Raw genomic sequence first — 18,650 nt, 5'->3', positions numbered from 1 at the left:
AATTCTTTGGTTCAATTTGGCTTATAAAGCAGGAGTACAAACATTCATTCATTATACCCGTTTCTTTTATGCTTGTATAAACACAGGTGTGCTCTTTCAAGCTACTTCTGGTTTGTACACTGGAGGACACATCACCTATAATATTCTCCAATGGGTGATCTTTGTGAATTCTCGTGGTCGGAACAGCACCAACATGCAAATTATCTTCCAAATTTGAAGAGATCTCATCTATGGTTGTTTCTGGCTGAGAGTGAAAAGGATTAATAAATTCATCTTCAGTTGAGGCAGTAGGGGTACCAATAGTGTTTGATATGGAAGGTTGAGATTTCTCAATTAGCTGTCGTTGCAATAGATTCTCTTCCTCATCAAAAATCATCTTCGTCACAGCTCTTTCGTCTTCTTCAGAAATTTCTAAATCAGGTACGTTAAACGACTTAAAGAGCTTAACATAGTCGAAAAGCTCAGCAGGTCCATTGCTTGGTTTTGGCGATTGGTAACTAGTAATGTCGGTGTTACAAACCACCTCCACCTTGCAAGTCGAAGTATTGAAGACCCGTCTGTTGGGAGTCCCAACTACATAACCGACTAAGATTCCTTCATCGGCTACTTCACCAAATTTCGAATTAGTCTTCAAAATCGAACAAGGAGACCCAAATGGTTCTAGACCGCACAAGTTGGGCTTCCTTCCATGCATAAGCTCGTAACAAGTTTTTCCAAGTCTCTTAACGGTTAACACCCTATTCAGAACATAGCAGGCTGTAGCAACTGCTTCAGCCCAGAACATCACAGGAAGCTTCGAGTCTGCCAGCATAGTTCTGGCTCCTTCAATTAACGTTCGGTTCTTCCTTTCAGCCACTCCATTCTGTTGCGGAGTATACGGAGCGCTGTATTGATGTTCAATTCCCTTCTGAAGACAGAAGATTTCCATTTCAAAGTTCTTGAACTCTGTCCCATTGTCACTTCTGATGAATTTAACTGATTTACTCATGACGTTCTCAACTTTTGTAATTAGATTCTTCACCATCTGAGCCGTCTCGTCTTTCGTTTTCAGAAAATATACCCACGAGTATCGCGAGTAGTCATCAGTTATCACCAAGCAGTAAGAAGTACCACCTAGACTTTTTACATTCACGGGACCGAAGAGATCCATATGAAGTAGTTCTAGAGTACCGGCAATTGAATTGATCTTCTTGGTGAGATGGGATTTCTTGTGTTGTTTTCCCTTCTTGCAGGCTATGCATTTGTCTTCAAAGTTAAAACTTTTTAAGGGAACGCCCATCACAAGCCCATTTTTGACAATGAAGTTCATCTTCCGAAGATGAATATGTCCCATTCTCCTGTGCCACAATTCTGATTCTGATTCGCTTGCTTTTGTCATTAAACAAGATTCTCCGGTGGCCATTTCAGTAGACCTCATGTCCATCACATATGTATTCGTTTCACGTGGAGCTTTCATTACTATCCATTCGTCTGGTATCTGAAAACCAGGCTTCAATACTATCGCTTCATTCTTCGTGAAATGGACAGTGTAATCTTTATCACAAATCTGCGACACACTCAGCAGATTGTGCTTTAACTCCTCCACAAAGTTTACATTCTCAAGTGTCATTCTCCCATTCGACACTGTTCCTCTACCAGTAATCCTACCACCGCTCTCACCAGCAAAACTAACTCTTGCTCCCTGAACAGGTTTTAAATCTTGCAACAAGTGTTTGTTGCCCGTCATGTGCCGGGAACAGCCGCTATCTACAATCCAGAGATTGTTGGCAGCCCTGTTCAACTGTTCCTGCACAATAAAACAAAGAGTTAGAATCTTGGGACCCAAGACCAATTGGTCTTGGATCGATACGTCCCGTACCCTGGCTTTCTCAAGTTAGCATCAGGATAATTTCTGTAAGTCCTGTTAGGAAATCTCCTTACAGATTGAGGGTAAAGCCTCCCAAACCTTTGTGAATTGTAAGTGTTATATCTTGTGGTTTGGTTGTAAAACTGAGGTTTGTTTTTATGAAAACTTGAATTCGTTACATTTTGGCATTTTGTAAAGTTTTCATTTTTAGCAGTAACACAATGACGCTTATACTCAGTTTTATTTGGCTTCACACCTCTGAATCTCGGCTTCAAAGGGCAATCTGCAACTAGATGTCCTAACTTGTTACATCTAAAGCAACATCGACTCTCCATTTTCTTGTCAAATGTTGGTTTGGATGTAGAGGCTGTGTTACCAGCCGTTCGTCTCACATAAGGTGGGACGTACGGATTGAGTGGAGAACTCTTTTTAGAAATTTTATTTTTATCTCCACCGGTGGGTAACCCTACCTTCTCTTTTGTCTGACCAGATTCGGACAACTTATCCGAATCCGATGAGACTGGACTCGAAACAGAAATATTCACACTAGAAACAGGCGAACTCGTTTCGCCACAGCTAACACTTGGTTCTATATTTGTAACCTTGATGGGAGTTGTCTGAGTAACCTCAAAATCAACAGATTTCTGAACACTCGGATTATAAGTATAGTTGTGGTTAAAGGGTGGTGGAACTTCGTGATAACCGATTCCTCCCCTCTTTGCAGAGGTACCTTGATCACTCACGAGGTGATCAAGGATGGCCGAGGAATTCCTGAACTGCTCAAGTTTGCGGTTCAGTTCCACCACCTTCACCTGGTGGTCAGCAATCTGTTTATCCCGATCAGCAATCACTTTAGTTTTTTCTTCTAAAACTTCATAACTAAGATCAATTATTTCAATTTTCTCAGCAAGTTTAGTTTTTAAGCTTTGAATGTCTTTTTCACATGCTTTTATTTTAATTTTATAACTTGTTTCTCTTGCTTTCGTAAAATGGTGATCTTCTTTAATAGTTTTAAAATCAGCATCTAAACGGACGTACTGATCAGTCATTGTTGTTAGTTGCTCAGACAAATTTTCACAATTAGTACAAATATTCTTATTACTTACCTCGGAGCGAGTGTCCTTGTCATCTGCCATGAAAGCTGTTTCTTCTTCAGTAGCTTTCTCATTTCCATCAACCTTCTCACATTCTTTAACTTCAGCCTCAGCCATGTTCGCTTGCTCACCAGATTCATTTGAATGCAGGTTCCAGTTGTATTCACCTGCCTCTCTGGTCAACATGGCATTAATCTCTCTATTAACTCCAAAGTGTTGTGTAGGCCGACCTTGTCCACGTTCAACTCTTTCATTTCTGCATTCTTTGGCAAAGTGCCCGTATTGCTGACAATTATAGCACCTTACCTTAGATTTGTCGAATCCAGGCCTACCACCAACAAACTTTCTCCCAGTTTTATTCATAAACCGTTTTACTCGCCTCACAATCATTGCCATTTGCCATTGCAAATCCATCTCCTCCAGATCATCAGCATCGATCTGGTCGTAATCTTCATCCAGAACAGCAGGGTCCACAATCTTCCCCTGGATGTAGTTTTCGTAGGAAGCAATAAATGATGCATAGACTGCAAACTGCTCTTCAGCAGATTTTACACTCATAGGCATCTTGGAATAATTATTGCTTGAGGCATTTGCAGAGAAACCACTTGTGGATGCTTGAGGCTTTGAAGTACTTGATCCTTCAGCAATGAAACAGACATCACCATTCGAGTTTACAGAAACGTTTCCTTCATGAGAAGAGTAAGAACCTGACTCCCCTTTTGAGTAATAAGCAGCAGATTCAGGCCTTGAACTTGAGCCTGAGTTAACCTTTGCACCATACATACCAGGGTCTTGTATCTGATCTGTTGGTGTTTCTTTTCGAACCATATTAAGCTCATAAGTTCTGAGCTTGTTTACTGCCGTTTCCAGATCATAATTTGGAAAGTCTCTGTCTTCCCTCATAAGAACGGTGTACATTTCCCACTTCGGTGGGAGAGCATCGAGAAGCTTTTCAACGATCTCTTCTTCTCGGTAAGCAATCGAATAATTGCTAAGCTCTGTCATTAGATGATAGTATCTAGTGATAATATCATCCAGTGATTCGTTCTTCAAAAATTTGAAGACGGAGAACTGGGTCTTCAAAAGTTTAATCTTCGATGCACGGATACCCACATTCCCCTCGAATCTATTTTCAAGAGCATCCCAAAGCTCTCTCGCAGAAGTGTACTTTCGGAACGTATGGAGAACCTCTTGAGGAAGTGCCATTGTTATCGCAGCATGGGCCTTGCTCTCGGCCTCATACATTTTCTTTTCTTCGTCCTCCATTTTGCTATACTTCTTAACCACATCACGACCTTCGTATTGCATAGTTGGGGGGATATATCCATCCTGGATGCACACCCACATTTTTGCATCCTGGTATTTAATGTATTGGATGAATCTGTCCTTCCATGCCACGAAGTCAGTTCCTTTCATCAACCTCGGGGCCTTAGTGGCTGACCCCGCTTCTACTTCCATCTTGACCAAATCGGAGATGTTAATTGACGACATCTTTGCGAAAACACGAAAATCCGAAAATTTAAAAAAAAAACTTCCAAACAGCACAGTAGGCGAAGTTAAGAATAACTTCGCTTGAAAGTTAACTTCGCTGGAAAGTGTAACTTCGCTGGGTCTGAAATTCGCTTGACTGGGCGAAGTTAAGAATAACTTCGCTTAGAATGAGCGAACTTAGGAGGTAAGCGAACTTGGGAGGTGAGCGAAGTTGAGGATAACTTCGCTGAGGCGAACTTATGAGGATAGGCGAAGTTGTGGTTAACTTCGCTTAATCCTTATATCTTCGCCGAAACCCTATTTCCGGTGACGGCAACTTCGCCTGAAGAGATAACTTCGCCCGATGAACAAGGAAACTGTTCAGATCTGATTTCGTCAATCTAGCAGTTTCCGATCGATGTAATGGCTTGAAAATGACTGTCAAACACGAGTAAAACACAATCCCATCAAAAACACGTCTCGCGAATAGGTCAAACGAGACATTTTCTACACCCGCGTGAAATCCCGAACCTCACAATCGAGCCGATGGCTCTGATACCAATTGTAGGCTCCTGGACGGATCGTACACGGGATGTCGCTATCTGCGCAGGTGCGGAATCCCTGCGTAGTTAGATACGAGTGCAGAATATGTATAAACCAACACACGAACAATGAAAGCACACGTTATATTGATAACCGAACACGTGACTCGAGGTCACTATTACAGACACTGACACGTAACTCGTTCACTGAACAACTGAAACGAAAACCTAAAAAACCAACCCCCGAAACTGTTCCGCTGAACAGTTTATATACACGACAACTTCGCCATAGGCGAAGTTGTCAATAACTTCGCTTGTTCAACAAGTTCGCCTGAGCGAACTTGTTGACAACTTCGCTTGTTACAAAAACATAAACATAATCATAAACATAATTACATTACAGACTCGATTACAATTGCTAGACTATGAACTACTAACACACATGTACCAACAATTTTGGAACTAAATTTATTGGCTACTGGATTTCACTCTCAAATACATACCCTCTATAATAGAAAGTGACGCTAACATTATGGAGAACAATTGTTAGTCTCTAATTTATAGGAATTGCAGTAGGGACTGAATATTAGCTCTTAATATATTTAAAAAAAATTGTATCAGGGATTGATATTCAGTCTAAACTCCAGTCGGTATAAGAATTCTCGTGTGACTAATTTTCAGTCTCTATTTGTGCTAACCAAAGTCAACCATTTGATTGGAAGTATTAGGGATTATAAATCAGTCACAAATATCTTTTTCAAATTGTCATTCCGAACTGATATTTAGTTTCCACGTGATTTCTAGACAAAACAAGCAGAGACTGATGATCAGTCTCCAATAACCGATATATGCTAAAATCGTTTGAGGCTGCTATTTAGTCTTAAACGCCTATTGGTATAAGACATGCCGAGTGACTAATTTTCAGTCTCTTAATTATGTTAATCAAAATCTACCATTTGATGACAAGTATAGGGGACTGAAAATTAGTCATAAATAATTTAATTTTTAAATGTTATTCGCGACTAAAATTAAGTTTCCAACCTTTTTGAAGATAAAATAACTGGATACTAATTTTCAGTCTATCGTAAACCGTAATCAAATTCAACCATTATATAAGAAGAATAAGAGGCCAAAAATCAGTCTCAAAAGTTGAAGCATTCATGAAGATAGGAAAATAAACTAAAACATCATGATTTGTGAAACACACCAGCTGCTATTAGCCGACAAAACAATAAATTCAGCACACACCTTTCAAGTTCAGTAGTTTAATAAAAAGATTTGATTAATTTGTCGATTCAAAACCTCAAATTGTACACTCGTTTGTGGACGATAAGGAGTTACAACTCTATGATCCACCCCGTATTGTTTAAGCAACTTATCAAACTTAAAATTTTTGAAATGAGATCCCCCATCACTAATAATAGTTCGGGGGATTCCAAATCACAAAAAAAATGTTGCTTTGAACGAAATTCCAAACTACAAGGTGATCATTGGTCCTAGTGGCTATCGCCTCTGCCCATTTAGACACATAGTCGACGACCACTAGGATGTATAAATTACTGTAAGAATTCAGGAATTGGCCCATGAAATCGATCCCCCAAACATCAAAAATATCTATAACAAGGATTGGTTTCAAGGGCATCTCATCCCTCTTGGAAATACTCCCGAGTTTTCGACACTTCAAACAACATGTCACGAACTCATGCGCATCCTTAAACAGTGTTGGCTAATAAAATCCACGAGTTAAAACTTTTTGAGCTGTTTTCTGCCATTGAAGTGACCCCCACACGCGGAAGAATGCGCGTGTTCCAATAACAATCTGACATCCTCCTCGGGAATGCATTGCCTAATCATCTAATCCGCTTCAATCTTGAACAGATCCGGGTTATCCCAAATGTACTGTTTCGTCTGTGACAGCAAGTGTTTCCTTTTTCTCCCCAGCCAATGCTCCGGTATGTCACCTGTAACTTTAAAATTAACAATATATGCAAACCACGGGTTTTGGGAAACCGCCAAAATCTGTTCGTCGGGAAAAGACTCTTTAATGAGCCCATCCCGATCTCCGTCTTCCAACACAATTCGGGACAATGATCTGCAACAACATTTTCCGTTCCCTTCGTGTCCCGAATCTCTAAGTCAAATTCCTACAACAACAAAACCCATCTGATTAAAAGCGGTTTTGCATCCTTCTTATCCATGAGGTAACTGACAGCCGATTGATCTAAATAAACAATTACTTTACTACCCTAAATATAAGACCAAAATTTATCTAAAGCATATACTACCGCGAGTTTCTCCTTCCCGGTTGTGGTTTAATTCAACTGAGCGTCCGAGAGGGTTTTACTCGCATAGTATATGGCAACGGGTCTCTTTTTAACCCGTTGACCTAAAACAACCCCAACCACTTAATCACTCGCATCACACATTATTTTGAAAGGTAAATTCCAATTGGGTGATTGTAAGATTGGGGCTTAAACCAGTTTCTGTTTCAATATGTCAAAGGCCATAGCACATTCGTCATTAAAGTCAAATGAGGCATCCTTAAGCAATAAATTGCATAAGGGTTTTCTAATGTCACTATTTCTTAATAAATCGTCTATAGAACCCGGCATACCCCAGAAATGATCTAATGCCCTTGACATTCATAGGATGAGGTAGAGTCGAAATAACTTGAACCTTAGCTCGGTTCACCTTAATCCCACGACTCGACACAACATGACCCAAAAAATCTCCTTTTGGACCATAAAATGGCTCTTCTCCCAACTAAGAACCAAATTCGTTTCAACACATCTTTTCAAACCTCTTTCGAGCTGATTTAAACAATACTCAAAAGATGCGCCGAAAATCGTGAAATCATCCATGAAGAGTTCCAAAGACTCCCCCACCATATCTGAAAAGATACTTATCATACACCTTTGGAAGGTGGCGAGAGCGTTACATAGCTTGAATGGCATTCGCCTAAATGTGAATGTGCCATGCGGGCACATTAAAATAGTCTTTTCGTTATCTTCAGGATGAATAGCAATATGGTTATATCCTGAATAACCGTCTAAAAAGCAATAAAATTTCTGACCTGATAGGTTTTCAACAATCTGATCGATAAACTGAAACGTAAAGTGATCTTTCGATGTTGCTGCATTTGGTTTACGATAATCAATTCAAATACACCACCCGGTTACCGGCTGGGTGGCAACCTCGTTACTTGAGTCGTCTTTAACGACTTGGATGCCTGCCTTTTTCTATATAGTCTGAGTCGGGCTCACCCACGTGCTGTCAGAAATGGCGAAATAATCCATGCATCAAGCCACTTCAGCACCTCCTTCTTCATGACCTCCCGCATGTTCGGGTTCATGCCTCTGAGCGTCATGCGCGGGTTTCACATCTGGTTCTGTCAAAATTTTATGCATGATAATGAAGGGACTAATCCCTTTCTGATCCATGATGGCCCACCCGATCACCTCTTTGTTCGCCACTAGCACCTCTAGCAAAGTAGTTTCTTATTCCAAAGACAAGTTATAAGCTATAATGACCAGTAAAGTATCATTCTGACCCCAGAAAAACATATTTCGTATGCTTCGGTAGCTCTTTCAGCTCCACTTTCGGTGCTTCCTGCAAAGATGGTTTCAACCCAGTGTCAATCTTCTCGGGTAGTGGTTCCACCTGAACCGACCATGGGGGTCGATCTCCTCTCAAAGCTGCAACCTCAAGTTTCTTCTCCTACTCTTCCAGCTGCTTGTCAGTTTCCACCTGTAACCTATCAAACATAAAACACGTCTCTGTTCTACCGTCCGCGTCCATGACCGAGTCATATAACGGGATGCACTCGTCAATAATATAGGCCATAAAGCACTCATCATCGACCAGAGAATTATTTACATGTGTGAAAACGTTTAATCTGAGCTTATGGTTACCAAATGACAAATCAACTGTACCAGTTTTGCAATCAATTTTGGCATTTGTGGTGGCCAAAAATGGCCTACCGAGTATAACCGTAGGCTGTTTGGTTCTCTCACCTGAAACATAATCGAGAACCAAAAAGTCAACTGGATAGTAAAAATCCTTCACCTTGATGATCACGTCATGTAGCATTCCTCGGGAAAGTTTCGGTGTCTGAAGCGGACCAAAGTCATACTGATCGTATAGACTTCCTAGGAGGATACTAATACTGGTTCCAAGATCTAAGAGTGCCTGAGTCATTTTAAAATCACCCACCTGAATGGACATAATGGGAGCCCCCGGATCTTGTAGCTTAGGTGGAAGAGAACCCAAAAGAATTGCACTCACATTATCGGTTAAATCAATCTGTTTGGGAATTTTTCGATTCCTTTTCTGTGTGCACAAATCTTTCAGATACTTTGCATAGGCGGGAACTTGTTTTATGGCATCTAGGAGGGGAATGTTATTTTTAACCTATTTAAACGTTTCCCACGTTTCTTTCTGTTGCGATCCGTTTAGATGCCATCTTCGCCTTTGACGGTGTGCACAAGGCATCGGATAGGGGACGATTTTACCCTTCCCCTTGTCCTTAGCGTTGTCAGTACCATCCCTCCTAAATGGTTCATTATTTTTAATTTCACTTTTATTATTCTCAGTTAAAACAACCGGTTCTAGCTCGTCATCACTGACGACATTTTCATCAATTTCTTCCACCACCCCATCAACCCGCGGTGGTGGAACCCCAACCTTATTATCATACTTTCCACCACTTCTTAAAATACTTACCTGATTGGCGTGCTTCTTCAAACTCAAAACTGAAGTGTTGCGGGTTTATTGTGGTATCGCTCGGTAGTTGACCCGCGTTTTTCTGCAACCTCGCCATATCAGCTGCGAGCTGACCAAACTGCTTCGACATCGCTTCTGAAGACCTATCCCTCAACTCAAACTATTTCTACGTTTCTTTCTGATTATCTGTCACTATTTTCAACAGCGCATCCAATTTTTTGAGTGCACCGACTCGTCTAAATTACCTGAATTACCCTTCTGTTGGTCTTGATTTTGATTACCAAATGAATTATTAACCCGGTAAACGTCTCTGCTATACCCCCGACTGCTGTTCTGATTATACAAACCATGCTGATAGCCGCCCTGACGGTAACTATTCTACTGTCGGTTTTGACTGGACCCTGAAAGTTAGGGTTTAACTGACCCGCGACATTCCCGAATCTGAAGTTCGAGTGGTTCCTCAGGACTGGGTGATAGGTGTTTGAATTAAACCCTTGGCCCTTGGAATCCCTGTAAGCATAACTAACCCCCTCCTCATCGAGATACTCCTCCTCATCAAACCCGGGGCAATTTTCTGCTTTGTGCCCCAACTCGCCACAGTCTTCACAAACCGGGAACTTCACCTCATCTTTACCAACCTCTTTCTTTTTGTCTCGCCTATAAATTGCAAGTTACCATTCCAATTCTGCAATTCTTTCATTTTCACTTTAGGCTGATTTTACTGATCTGGTGACCCCTTATTTTCTTCTTCTTTCTGCAGCTGCTTTTGACTTAAAATCTTCACACATAAACTCAAGAAAATCCCAGTCATCCTCTTCGGGTTGGTTCAACAATAGACCATTACAAAATCCTTCAAATGCTTTTTATCCTCATACGTCAACTCGTCAACAAAACGCTTAACCAGTTCCCACAACTCAATCTAATGAGGCGGGCATTTCCTAATCATGTCCTTAAACCAAGTAGATGCCTAATGAAATAACTCACCCGGTAACTATGAAAAGTGTCAAATATCGATCCAAGATTCGCTTGTCTTTGACTGCGAATAATACTCGTTAAGGAAAACCTGCTGCACCTCACCTTAGTTCTCAATACTGTGCATCGGTAACAAGTTAAACTAGTGTTTTGCTTTGCCTTTTAGTGAAAAATGGAATAGCCGTAACAGAATTTCGTCCTCATCAAACCTACCATCACTGATAGACCCGCAGATTGCAGAAAAATCTGCTAAGTGTGAGTATGGGTCTTCTGACGCTATCCCATGAAAGTTAGGAACTATGTTAATATAGGACGGCCGGGACTTAAAAGTCTATTGTCCCGGTACATGAACCTGTGGGACAATAGGTGATGCACCATCAGATATAGCCGGTCTGAACTGACTATTTACTCCCTGAACCGGGGTGACATAATTCCTTCGTCTACCCCACTTATCAGATTTTTCAACAATCTGTGGGTCTGTCGGTAACGGTATGTTTGATCAGGACGAAATTCGGTTACAGTTGTTCCAGATTTCACTAAAAGACAAATCAAAACACTGGTTCAACTTGTTACCGATGCACAGTATTGAGAACTAACCTAATTTTACCTATAGACAGGGTAAGTCATGTATCGAATCCAGGGGAGCTTGTGGTCAATGTCATTCATTTGTTCGTTAATTTAACTATATTTACAAAAAAATTATAAAGAAACAAATATGAAGATTTGTTAAAAGTGCTGATCACATAAGCAAATGATTCGGTTTTAAAATCAATTACGTAATTAGCAAAGATTCAATCAATAAACAAAGCAAATCACACCCGGTAATCTAAGTAAGCAATTAACAGTATTCTCATGCAACCTAACAAATTAATTATCCTAAGTCAACTAATGATTGTTTAACAAGCTAAACCGTAGGCATACACAATCGCTAACATACGTCAATGGTTATCAAACGGTCCCTTCCAGTGTGACACAACTAAGGGCAATTGTATGCTTTCTTGTAATTAACTAGTCAACACAACCCTACGAGAAATTATTATTATAGCAACCGGCAAACTAATCGTTCTAATTGACAAAAACCTAAACCGACTGAATGCACAACAATACTAAACATCAATACTCATAGATTAACAAAAGACAATTACAACCAGTTGTTCTAATACATGAAGAAAATACTGAAAAATTACAAACTTTATATCCCAGGAATGACTCAAGAGGATTCAGCCGCTCATGATCTTTGATTAGTCTCGGCTATTGATTCAAGATGATGAACTACAAATCCCGAGGTGATCGGAGGTGATCCAGGGCTCCCGGAATCGCCCCCTGTCATCCCAAAACAGCTGGAAGTCGTGATAACTGATAGGGTTCATAAAATAGAAGATATTGGTCAAAACCCGTTTTTTCCCGTTTTTTAGGCCCGTCGCGATACACGATGACTATATAACAATCTCATCGCGTACCGTGATGGAAGATAACCTCATTTTTGGATTCCTTTTTTTCAGAAACCCAAAATTCATATATTATGGGTTCCGTAACTCATTTTCTAGCCTATGATATACTCGTTTTAATTCTTTGTCGATTTTTATCAACCCATCTTGTTCAGGTTTAGCATCAGCTTTAGGTTTCTCATCCAAACTCTTCCCGAATCCTTATAACACTTCCTAATACTTCAATTTTAGCTCCGGTCTTCCCGAGATATCATTCCATGCTCGTACAAGTATCCAATTTAGAATCTTTAACGATCTGAAATACAGAAGCATGTATGAAGTACCAAAGTTCTAACAATATATTTAATAAAATTACATAATTAATACACTAATATATATACAAAATACCCGACCATCACCCTCCTTCTTCGACCACCGTCGCAGCGCTGCTGCCTGCTACTTTTTCGGCTGACCACACAACTCCAGCCTTCCTCCATTCCTCCTATCTTTCTACTCTCCTAGAAGCTCGATTGCTCGAATCCTCCCACTTTGAAGGTAAGTTTACATTCATTTGTTAAATATTAATTTTTCTTGACTTATTGTTAATTGTTCTCGATTTCTAATTACCTAATTGTTAAGTTATTTGTTAAATTAGTTTTGATTTGTTAGATTGTTAGTTTTAATTTGTTTGTTTGTTAGTTTTTATTAGTTTCTTAGTTTATCATATTTGTATTATGTAATGAACTTTTCCCAAACCTTCGAACTGACCCGAACCTCAAACCGACTAGGATTTTTTATACCCGACTTTATAAAATTGAAGCATCTAAAAGTAGTGAACCACCTAAAAAATTCCTGGATCTATCACTAGTTTGATAAATGATAAGGTTCAAGGGAGAAATTATAAAAATACATGTGATGGTGGTGTGATATTTCAAAATTTGAGGATGCAATATTCAATGTTGGGAATTATGTCCATTATTTTATGAAAAATGATACATGTGTTTCAATGTTAACGTAAATTGAGAATTGGTTAGAGTAACTGAGTGAAAGTGTGAAATCCTCTTGTCGATAAGTGGGTGTGAGTTTAGCTTAACCGAGTTCACGCTGGCTTCAAAATTTGGCTTGGGCGTTACCTCGGGAAAGCATACCGCCGGCTTCCATTTGACAGTCATTGTGCATCACAAGAGCAGAACTCTCTAACGTAACACACGATGGATGAAAACCCGGATGGGCTTGGGATTCAAATCGACAACCTTGCAAGACATGGCTTAAATCTTTTATTGTCAATATCTACCCAATGTGCCATAAGTGGAGATTGAACTTGAGTCTCCACTAGAAAACCCAAGCTTTCTACTGCTAGACCACAAGTGAGGATATTAAAACCTGTAACTAAAATACAATTGTAACAACAATATTACTTTTTTATTAATATAATTATAATTGTGTATAGGTGTGTACTTTGTGAAGAGAAATTTGTACTATGCTTATTATACTTGTACCATGTGCTTTGAAGATAATTACCATTTGATTTGTGAACATCCTTTTATCCCATCTTAACCCAATAGATGAAAGGAGTTATACCACCACAACCGAAGCCTTCCTTCTTCCTCGACCACCATCGCTTGCGGCGAGGCGTTGGTTTCAAGGCAGGCGATAACATTACACCTCAATCTCCCAATTCTGGTTTGGGTAATCACATATCTGAACATGAAAATGTAGGACATGTGTCATGTTTTTAATAAATAATATTAGTAAAAAAAAGGTAAAGATATTTTCTTTATAAAATTTGGAAAATCGTAGTACATATACCGAATACAAATCTAAACAAGAATAACAACAAATATAACATATATAATATCGTGATTAACGCCGAAGACCTTAAGCTATGCTCCAATAGCTAAATCTTGAGACACATTGAAATTGGGTCGAAGTCAAGTTGAAGCCGCATTTATATCGCCTAGCTCGTGTTGACCGAGACATGAGCACCACCTCCGAGTCGTGTCTTCCTTCAATCGGTGAACCCGTCTTGATCACCCGAAGCCATCTGCACATCATTAGCTGCATGACCGGATAAACTAAAGTTTCCAGTTGTTGCTGAGGATTTATGTTAAACATATGTCCCTTAAAACAGATTTCGGGCTACCACCGCAAGCCTGTCTGTTTCCCAGGGTATAACAGGCTACTCGAGCCGTAGTTGAAACGCGAGTTCAGGATCTAGAACGTTGGAAACGAACTGAACTTATTTGAAGACATTTTGTGATTGTAAGTTTTCCTTATTCCACTCCCTATCGCCTTCTATTCATAGAAACAAGACATGCTGACTCATCACACACGTGTCAAGTGACCAGGGTTGCTCATTTGTGGTGACGACACATAGGCTGGTGACTCACCACTAGCGACGACAAGTTTCACGCACCAGGATTGTTTGGTTCAGGTGCTGACACGTAACATGCTGACTCATCCCTGCAGATGGCATGTGTCCACTTCCCGGTCCAAACACGCAAAAATACTAAGGCGGCGATGCGACTGTGCGAAGTGCAGAGTGCGTCATCAAAGCGCCACATTGCACCCATTGTGTGTGCGAGTGCGCATCGGGTGCTCAGCTACCTTGTAGAGTCACATAAGAATGTAATCTTGTGATTTATCCCACTTATAAGCAACTCACAAGTTTATCATTCTACTAATATGGGGCAAGCCCCTTTCCCATTTCACCAAAGTTCAATTTCTCAACTACACATTTTGGAGTATCGATATCGCATTCATCTCTAGTATTTGTACTCATTAATATCTAGTTTATTAGAAACACATACTAATAAATATTATTAGTCCAAATTTTCCAACAAAAAACCTATCGCCAACAGTGTTATCTCGCTCAATAACCACTTTTCGTCACCAGTGGTGGAACTAAAAGAAAAATTCATGGTTATCCCAAAAAAAATTTTGGACTTGGAGGAATCTTAATATTTGCTCAAGGGTATCCAATGACATAAACCAGAGCCGGAAAAAACGTTTTTGCACTAATTTTGCATTTTGCCATGAAAGCTAAGGAATGTCTCAGGCACCCCCTTAAACCCTCTAGGTCTGCCCCTTTTGATTTGAATATGGTGTTTGTGTTGTAGAAATTGGAACTATGTTTATCTTTTTTTCTTCCCTATCGTTCACGTTTTGGTTTTGTAGTTCCATTTTCAACTATTTTCGAGTTTCATTTAGGAGCCCTAAGCGACGATGGTGTGATGGTGGACTGGGGGGTTGCTTGTTGTTGTATGGACTTCGATTTCTACCATTGGTAGTGATGGTGATGAAGTAGTGGTCATGTCATCAATTTCGACTTTTCGGGTATGGGGTTGGTTCTGATTTCCGTTCGCTTGTGGTTTCGTTTTTGGTTCTATTTAGGAACCCTAGGCGACAGTGGTGTGGTGGTGGACTGTATGGAGTGGTGATGGCTTGTTATTCCATGGATTTCAATCTCTACTGTTGTCGAGTTCAACAGTATGTAACGGTGAGAGGTGGTGGTTACGATCATCGATTTCGGGTATACATTTGGTTATGATTTTCTTTCTTAAATGGTGTTTGATTTAGGGTATGAGTTTTGTTATTTGGTTCATACTGGAAATGTTTGGCGGGTTCTTACTTTCCTGAACTACCCTCCGAGTATTTGCTCATTGCTCGTTTGAGTTTCTATTGTTCTCATTGGTGCCCTTGCCCTAGGTTGTGGTGATTCTTTTTATTTTGACGAGTCAACTTGTGTTGCAGCCATAGTACAGGCATGGACTATGTTAGATGGTTCAACGTGTCAAACCGTTAATAGATTTGACGGAATATCTATTTAACATTTGTTTATATTATTTATGTTCTATATATGTTGATTTCGGTTGTGAAATTGGGTTAAATGGGTGAAGTGTGGTCTCGTTTGGTTGAACCGAACACAACACCTTTTGTTAAATAGGTTTTGTAGGCGATGATGTTGTCTGAGCTTATTTGGTTTTTATATTTGATGGATTGATTTGGTTAAAGATCATAATTGGGTTAAAGCCTTAAACGTGTAAACCCTTTTGACTTTAGATAATGAGATTTTACAGATGTTGTTTGAACTTATTTGGTTTCTTTTTTTTTTGGCTTGAATGCGTTAAAGTTAATGGGTAAGCGTGTGAACCCGTGAGCTTGAAATGAATACAACGTTTTTACAAGGGGTGATGTTGTCTAAGGCCTAATTTTTTATTCCTTTTTTTATGGCTTGAATAGATTAAAATCCTTAATTCCAGTTATCGATCTCTAACTTTGAAGATTATAATTGGTGCAAACTTTTTGAATGAGTTGTAATGGGTTGTCGATATTTGTGAGAACCCGTTCAAATCTGAACAAAAAAACTTATCATTGTAAATTTGTATGCCAATTGTGTTAGCAAAGAATTGAAGCGTTAAAAATCTTAAACCCGTCGCAACGTGACGGGTCTGAATACTAGTTTTGATAAAACTCCAATCGTATTGTTTTTATAAATTTTATCATTTTAGTTTAATATACAAAGAGAGAGACAATTATTAGAAAGAATAATAAATTAATAACTAACATTTTCATAAATACAAAGTTAAGCATAATCATTGATGGAATAATACAAACGTTTTCATAACTTTAAGTCCATTTTACCAACAATCATTCAATCTTAGTTTCCTTTTTACAAGTATCTAGAAACGATTAAACTTGTTATGAAACTAATAATTTGTTTTCCAAAACCAAATAATGCGATTTTATTAGAATAAAGGATTAGAATTAACATTATAAATTTGATTTTGATGTTTCAAGGGATAACATACATAACTATTTGACTAAGAAGATATTTTAATCAATGTCTTGAATATCTGGCAGATTAGTAAACCATAGTATAGGTCTATTTGTTAGACGTGTCTTAAAATTAGAGGATGCTATATTTAATTTCACTTTAACTTAATATAAACTAGGTTGTTACTCCGCGCGTTGCGCGGGCTATTCAGTTGGTCGGGCGTCGTTTCCGTAAGTTGCCGCAAATTCGGTTGGTATCGGTTACGTTAGTTACGGTACCAAAACTAAACCCAAAAAATAATTCCTCAAAATAACGAATTTAAAACAAAGTAAAAAACGAAACATCACACCACCTTACTTTTTCGTTGGTTTATCTAGTATGAAATCTATTTAAAAAAACAAAAGAAAACCAAAAATACAAAAAAAAAAAAAAAAAAAAACAAAAGGAAAAACAAAAGAAAACCATAAAACACAAAAAATCTCCTTAGATGAGGTTTAAACTCAGGACTTCCAGGTTAAAACATTACAACACTACCATCACAACAACTTCCTTTTCTGTTACTTTAATTACTTTCTAATAAATAAATATGTAAACAGATTTTAGAATATTTAAAAAAAGAAACTTAGTGGTGACAGCCACTAATTGGACCAACAATCAAAATACTGTAGCATGCCTTCTCCTTTAATATATAGTATAATTTAGATGATGTCATATTTAATTTAAGACGTGTCTTAAAATTAGTCAGAGACGGCAAAGCGGTGACGCAAAATTGTAAATTCGATTAGTATCAATTACGCTACCTATGGTATACCATAAAAATAAATTAATTAGTAACGTCTAACAGTTGACGTATCTTAGAAAAAACACAATGCAAAATCGGTCGGTATCAGTTAACTTAGCTATGTTACCGACACTAAACCATAAAATAAATAACTAGATGCACAAGAAAAACTAAATCTTAAAAATAAATTTGTTAGCAACAAATAGAACATATTTAAGAAAGAAAAGCAACGCGGATATGTTGGTATCAATCAGCTTCTGGTACCAGCGCTAAACCATAAAATAAATTAGTAGGCGCAAAAAAAGTAAACCCTAAAAATAAATAAGTAAACACCAATAATAAAACAACGCAAATTCGATCGATATCAGTTAACTTTATTGTGTTGCTAGCCACAAACCCTATAAGTAAATTTCCTTCCAATAAAGTTGAAAGTATCTTTGTTAGTTAGATTCCGCTAGATGGTTGAAAAAAAAAAGATGCGGTCGAGGCAATTGTCTTTACTACTTGGTGTTCATTTGGAGAGCTCGAAACGAGGATATTTTGGCTTCCGTGAAGACCATAGAGATCATATTTTTTATTCGATTGTTTCGTTTTCTTTTTTATATGTTTCATTTCGTAATTGTAACTTTTATTTGAACTGGGTAGAATGGCTTAGAAACTCTCTGCTCTATATGTAATTCTCTTTGTCCGTCAGGTTAGGTTCTTTAAACTTAAACCTGAAGATGTGTTATTTCAATTTGTTTTCTTTTTCTAATATAAGAAAAACTAAACCTAAAATATATTAACATACTTTTAACACAAAATAACATATTTAAGAAAAGAAACATGGTGTGGCATCATTACAAGCCACCACATGGCCCAATGGTATGCTTGCGCTGCCACCGATGTTGCGTATTAATATACTACGAGAGGAGTGCTCACGTGATGTAGTGGGAACACACACGTTGATAATGGTTTGGTTTCAATTTTTAACGGTTCTGTTTTGGTTTAAGATGATCAAAAACCGCTACTAATTGTTT

The sequence above is a fragment of the Bidens hawaiensis genome, unplaced genomic scaffold (assembly GCF_021521415.1).
Source record: "Bidens hawaiensis isolate Kalapana, Puna unplaced genomic scaffold, B.hawaiensis_p1.1 tig00010424_1, whole genome shotgun sequence".
Lineage (NCBI taxonomy): Eukaryota > Viridiplantae > Streptophyta > Magnoliopsida > Asterales > Asteraceae > Bidens > Bidens hawaiensis.
Note: the sequence above shows the minus strand (reverse complement) of the source record.